Source organism: Hydra vulgaris, chromosome 04, assembly GCF_038396675.1.
Source record: "Hydra vulgaris chromosome 04, alternate assembly HydraT2T_AEP".
NCBI lineage: Eukaryota > Metazoa > Cnidaria > Hydrozoa > Anthoathecata > Hydridae > Hydra > Hydra vulgaris.
Genome location: NC_088923.1, coordinates 5,355,001 through 5,362,500, shown reverse-complemented (window position 1 = coordinate 5,362,500; position 7,500 = coordinate 5,355,001). Strand labels below are relative to the sequence as shown.

The window sequence follows — 7,500 nt, the reverse complement described above, 5'->3', positions numbered from 1 at the left end:
ATTGGGCATTGTTAAAATCCGGAATGCAGAGATGCGGAAACTTTCAATGGGTAAAATGGGTAAAAGAGCCTTTATACCCATGCCTGCTAATGAGAACAACTTAAAACAAACTTTGCATCTTGCAAGGCTGGTATATTTATCTTTCTGAAATCAAGAAGTGTAACTATCATTATTTAACGAAATATTCCGGAAACTTTTATATTTAGGCATCTAAAGGTAATTAGTGAAAAAAATATAACAATCTTTTTAATATGAAGCTTGTTTAACATCTTGCTAATTTTTCCCTAAAGTATATATATTTAGCTGTAATTAAGTATATATATATATACATGTATATATATATATATATATATATATATATATACATATATATATATATATATATATATATAGCTTTAATTAAAAAAGAGGGTCAATAAATACTTATCCCTTATAGCACGGTGTTCACTTGTTAAAAAAACAAAATAAAATTATTTAAAGAAAGTGAAGGTTAAATACAAAAAGCCAAAAACCTACATTAAAAAACTTACTCTAATACTCAGAGGGTTGATGTATGATATATGTGTGTGTATATACACACACACACATATATATATATATATATAAATATATGTATATATATATATATATATATATATATATATATATATATATATATATATATATATATATATATATATATATATATATATATATATATATATATATATATATATATATATGTATATATATATATATATATAAAACAAAAGTATAGGATTTTAACTCATCAAAGATGTAACTATGCTTCTCTATAGATAAGTATAACCCGTTTGCTTTAATAAAATTTCCTAGATGATAAAAAAAAAAGAAAGTAAGGAGAAATTAAGGAGAGCAGTCAAATTTTAACTTTTTTTAAGGTTATTTAAGGACTTTTAAGGAGTTTTTTTTTTTTTAAGGATATTTAAGGTTTTTAAGGAGGAGTGGGAACCCTGATATATATATATATATATATATATATACAGTCGTGTGACAATTTATTATGGCCACCTATGAATTTTGATCATTTTGAAGTTTGATCTCATTTTTTAGTAAAAATTAATTAGTAAAAATTCATTATTGAAAGTTAATCTTTTGTTTAAAATGAAGCTTTAACTCAAGAAATCAGTGTTTTTTTTTGTTTGTTTTTTATACTGGCAACACTGCCACTTTTGACAGCCATATTGTATGATGTTATCTTAGTTATAATCTTTATGCTGTACACTTGTTGAGTTTTAATACCAGAGTTTTGAATTTGTTTATTAGGTTATCGTCAAAATATTTTTATTTTAAAGTAAAAATATTTGTATTTGATTTGATATTTTTAAAGTTATGAGTACCAAAACAAATTCTTGACTGTAGTACTGAAATGTGATATCTTATTTTAGTTTTGGGGGAAAAAAAGGACTTGTTACCACAAAAAATTGCTGAAATCAGGGCACTTTTAATAAATACTAATCTTTCTCAACGAGAAATTGCCAGAAAATGTGATAATTCGCTGGTTTTTGTACAAAATGTACACAAAAAAATGGCTAATAAGAAGAACTTGATGCCAAAGAGGGTTGGCAAATGTGGAAAAAAGAGAATCCTAACACCATGCGGGAAAAGAATACTTACCAAGATTGTTCTAGAAAATAGACAGGCCACCAACAATGAAATAACTAATAAACTGGACCAATCTGGATTCAAAATGTCAAAGAGAATGGTTCAACGTTGCCTTCATGACCTTGGTTACATTTCACGAAGTCCAGCTAAGAAGCCTAAACTGACACCAAAAATGATGCAGAAAAGGCTGGAATGGGCAAAAAAGTATAGGAATTTAACAGAAGATGATTGAAAACTGGTAAAATTAATTTAGATGTATTTAAAATATTCATTTTCTTACATCAAACTTCAAATATTCACTTAACAATCCTTGTATAATATTTTAAGCGACAAGAGTACTTTCCAAATTTTAACAAAGAAGGCTCAATATGCAAAAAGAAAAAAAGGGGAAAAATACTTATTGGACTGCATCATTCAAACTGTTAAACACCCCACCTCTGTGATGATCTGGTCAGTGATCTGTGGAAGGGGAAGGGGAAGGCTCTATATTGTAGATGGAATAATGAATCAGTTACAACATAAAAAAGTCCTGGAACAAAGATTGTTGCCACAATTGGCAGAATGGTTTAGTCCAGGTGAAAAAAAAACCTTCATGCAGGACAGGGCACCATGTCACTTGGCTAAATTAGTTAAAAAATATCTATCAGAACAAAATATTCCATTACTTGATTGGCCAGGAAACTCTCCTGACCTAAATCCTATAGAAAATGTTTGGGCACTTCTAAAGAAGCAAATATCTACAGAAAAAATTACAAAAAAAGTGTATTTAATAGAAGGAATGATTCACCATTGAAACCATAATAAAGAATTGAAGGAAATGATTGAAAATGCATCAAAAGTATGCCAAATAGGGTTCTTACAATTATAGAAGCAAAAGGAGGAATCACCAAGTATTGATCTTGAATATATTTGTAGTAATATTTAAATAATAAAATTTATTAACAATTTGTTAAATGTTTTTTATTTGTCAAAAAAATACCCATTTCTTAAATAAAAATTACCTTTGAGTACATAAATCACAAAAACATAATAAAATAGACTTTGAAACTTGAGAATGTAAAAAATTGTGAGTGGCCATAATAAATTGTCACATGACTGTATATATATATATATATATATATATATATATATATATATATATATATATATATATATATATATATATATATATATATATATATATATATATATATAGGTATATATATATATATAAATATATATATATATATATATATATATACATATATATATATATATATATATATATATATATACATATATATATATATATATATATATATATATATATATATATATATATATATATATATATATATATATATATATATATATATATATATATATATATATATATATATATATAACCCTTGGAATTAGGAAAAATGAAGTCGGCAATAATTTGCCAACCAAAAATTATTTGATATAAAGCTCTGACCATAAAACATAGAAAAAGGTTGCTAATTTTTCGCCGACTTCAAACACTTTCAGGCCGGCAGTTAGGTCAGCATTGCCGAATGCCGACCCTAATTCCGTGGGTTGTACATATATATATATATATATATATATACTCAGCAAAATTTCCATAATTCCAATTACATTTTGTACATAAAAATGAATTCTCAAAGTATTTGCATTTCTTTTTTTTTGTTTGTTTATTACAGGAATTATAAGGAACAAAAAAGCAAATAATATTTTATTTATTTTTTTGATTATTTTAATTTTAATAATGTCTACTACTACCTTTTACACTAATTAATTCAAAGATTCAGTTTTTCATACTTTTTATAAGCTTTTCCAAATAAACCTTTGAAATACTGTTCCATGCTTGTTGGATAGAAGTTTAAAATTCTTGTATTGTATTATGCTGTCGAAAATTTCCATAGATAGTTCGTGCCAATCCAAAACACGCACAACTTTTTCCTGGAACCACTGTTTTACACTTCGTGCTGTGTGAATAGCTACATTATCTTGTTGGAAAATTCAATTATCAGTAGGTAAACCTTAACTAAACTTGATTAAAACATCCAATAAAAGATCTTTGTAATTTTTTGCACTCATTTTTGTTGTAATAAAACATATCCGAACTGAAAATAACTGTCCCAGTCCCTTCTCCAGAAAGTCCCAGTCCCTTCTCCAGAGTTATAACTCATAGCAATTCTATCCTTTTTTTTAAACTATGCCAATAATTATTAAAAACCATCCAGCACATTTAAGTTAAGTTTTTTTTCATCAGAAAAAATAACATATTACCATTCTGCATCCCATGCCATGTGGTCCTTGGAAACTAAAATCTTGCATTTTTATGTTTTTTGTCAATGACAATTTTGTGATAATTATTTTCCACTGGAATTGTCCTGATTTTGACAAAATTTGTTCGACGGTCACATGTAGATCCCAGATCAGTCCTTATTTGCCTTGCTGTTAGTACTCTGGATGACGCCAAATGCAAATTTGAATAATGTTGCCTTCTGGTTATTTTTAATTTCTGGTTATTTCTGCCCTTTGGGTTATTTTTGTTGTAATTTTCACCTAAGTTTATAAAATTATTAACTGCATGATGAGACCTTTAGATATTTTTTGCAACTTGTCGATTAGACAAACCCATATCTTTATAAGCAACAATTTTTATTTTTCTTTCTCATTTAACATCTTTCCATGTGGCATTGTAATAATTAAATAACAAATGTTAATTAAAAATAAACAAAACTCCCACATAGAACAAAAAAATCAATACTCAAACTTCAATCAAATCTTATTAAGTGTTCAAAACAAACTGATGAAACTATGGAAATTTTGCGTGTAAATATTCCGGATTTTTAAAATATTCTATAAAATTTTGTTTCAATTGTTTCAGAAACACATAATATTTTCAATAAAGCATTTGTTTGCAATAATATAATTTTTGTGGTATTTTATAAATAGCATCCACGTAAAATCTACAATAACTACATGGAACTATAGAAACTTAGCTGAGCGTATATATATATATATATATATATATATATATATATATATATATATATATATATATATATATATATATATATATATATATATATATATATATATATATATACATGTGTGTGGGTGTGTGGGTGTGTGTTTGTGTGTGTGGGTGTGTGTGTATATATAAATATATATATATATATATATATATATATATATATATATATATATATATATATATATATATAATATATATATATATATATAACATTAAGACATAATTCTGTGCAAAACAAACAGTTATAAATAAGTTATTATACAAATTATAACCATTTTTCATAACAAATCAAAATCCAGGAATTAAAACAAATATTTATAATTTTACTTCATTTTTTTCTTATAAATTATTTAACTATTATTTAAATGAGCTTTAATTTAAATATAATTTATGATATTATTTTAATATTAATTAATATTAATTTAAATTTAATTAATGATATTGATATAATGAAAAAATTCACACTTCCACTATTGTTGCTTTTGTTACATGAAACACTTTTATAAAGTTTTTAATTTTTATTTTTTATTCATATAGTATTTATAAAATGTAAATAACTTTATGGCTTCAATTGTCTATTATAACTATTATATCCATTTAAATCAGATAATTTTACTTTTAAAGTTTTTTTATATTTTTAGATAGCAATAGGCAGTTAAAACATGTCTTACAAATGTAAAAATAATTTTAAATCAAATTAAAAAAATTGATTTATTTTTATACTCACATTTTGTGTAACAAATAAAATTTGTAAATGTATATACATACATGTATATATATATATATATATATATATATATATATATATATATATATATATATATATATATATATATATATATATATATATATATATATATATATATATATATAATATACAATGAAAAATGTATGTCAAACAAAATCTCAACTTCAAAAAAATTTTTTTTATATACTTCTGTAAAGGTTTGTAAGAAATTAGTACAAAATATATTTAACACTAGAGGCCTTTCAATGTTTCATCAGTAGTGTTAGTAACACTACTGATGAAACCTTGACGGGCCTCTGGTGTTAAATATATTTTGTACTAATTTCTTACAAATCTTTAAAGAAATATATAAAAAAAATTTTTTTTGAAGTTGAGATTTTGTTTGACATACATTTTTCATTGTATTGGTTAAAATTATATTAATAGTTATATATATATATATATATATATATATATATATATATATATATATATATATATATATATATATATATATATACATATATATATATATATATATATATATATATATATATAAATATATATATATAGATATATATATAAAGCTGAGATGTTGTCCGAAAGTTTTTTCTATATTTTTTTGACAAAAAGTAAAAATTAAAATGCAAGACCGGAATTTTTTTTTTTTAATAATGATAGACTGCCTGCCCCAACCAAACCCTCAGTCGATGTAGCAACACTCCCTTGCGGGTCAGGCTATTTGTCAGTCGATGTAGCAGCACTCCCTTGCGAGTCAGGCTATTTGTCAGTCGATGTAGCAGCACTCCCTTGCGAGTCAGGCTATTTGTCAGTCGATGTAGCAGCACTCCCTTCCGAGTCAGGCTATAAGATAGTCGATGTAGCAACACTCCGCGCATGATTTACAGTAAAAAAAATAAAAATAAAAACATTTTATTAAAAAAAAAAAAATAAAAACATTTAATTAAAAAAAATTAAAATAAAAACATTGTTTATATTGTTAAAAACATTCAGAATGTTTTAAAAACATTCAGAATGTTTTTAAAAACATTCCGGTCAATTAAATTTGCGTTTTTGTGGTTTTTTTATATAACAATTAATTTGTAATTAAATTAATGGTTTTGACTTTCGTCCAACATGGAAATGTTGGACGAAAGTTAAAAGTAATTAAAAGTGACGTATATGTTGGCGTAAGAATCACTTTTTTCCTTCCGCTCTTCCCAAAGCCAACAAACTATAGATCTATATATATATATATATATATATATATATATATATATATATATATATATATATATATATATATATATATATATATATATATATATATATATATATATATATATATATATATATAATATATATATATATACAAGTATATATATATATATATATATTTATATATATATATATATATATATATATATATATATATTTATATATATATATATTTATATATATATATATTTATATATATATATATATATATATTTATATATATATGTATATATATACATATACATATATATACATAGATATATATAAACATATATACATAGTTCTATAGTTTGTTGGCTTTAGGAAGAGCGGAAGGAAAAAAGTGATTCTTACGCCAACACATACGTCACTTTTAATTACTTTTGACTTTCGTCCAACATTTCCGTGTTGGACGAAAGTAAAAACCATTAATTTAATTACATATTAATCGTTTTTTAAAAAAACCACAAAAACGCAAATTTAATTGACCAGAATGTTTTTAAAAACATTCTGAATGTTTTTATAACATTTTGAATGTTTTTAACAATATAAACAATGTTTTTATTTTTATTTTTTTAATAAAATGTTTTTATTTTTATTTTTTTTAATAAAATGTTTTTATTTTTATTTTTTTTACTGTAAATCATGCGCGGAGTGTTGCTACATCGACTATCTTATAGCCTGACTCGCAAGGGAGTGCTGCTACATCGACTGACAAATAGCCTGACTCGCAAGGGAGTGCTGCTACATCGACTGACAAATAGCCTGACTCGCAAGGGAGTGCTGCTACATCGACTGACAAATAGCCTGACCCGCAAGGGAGTGCTGCTACATCGACTGAGGGTTTGGTTGGGGCAGGCAGTCTATC

General features: G+C 24.3%; 1 protein-coding gene across 3 annotated transcripts in view; it reads right to left on the bottom strand.

Moving 5' to 3' along the window:
- The window catches only part of LOC101236626 (calcium-activated potassium channel subunit alpha-1), a 119,029-nt gene that overhangs the window by 106,750 nt on the left and 4,779 nt on the right, over window positions 1-7,500 (bottom strand). The window lies entirely within an intron of this gene.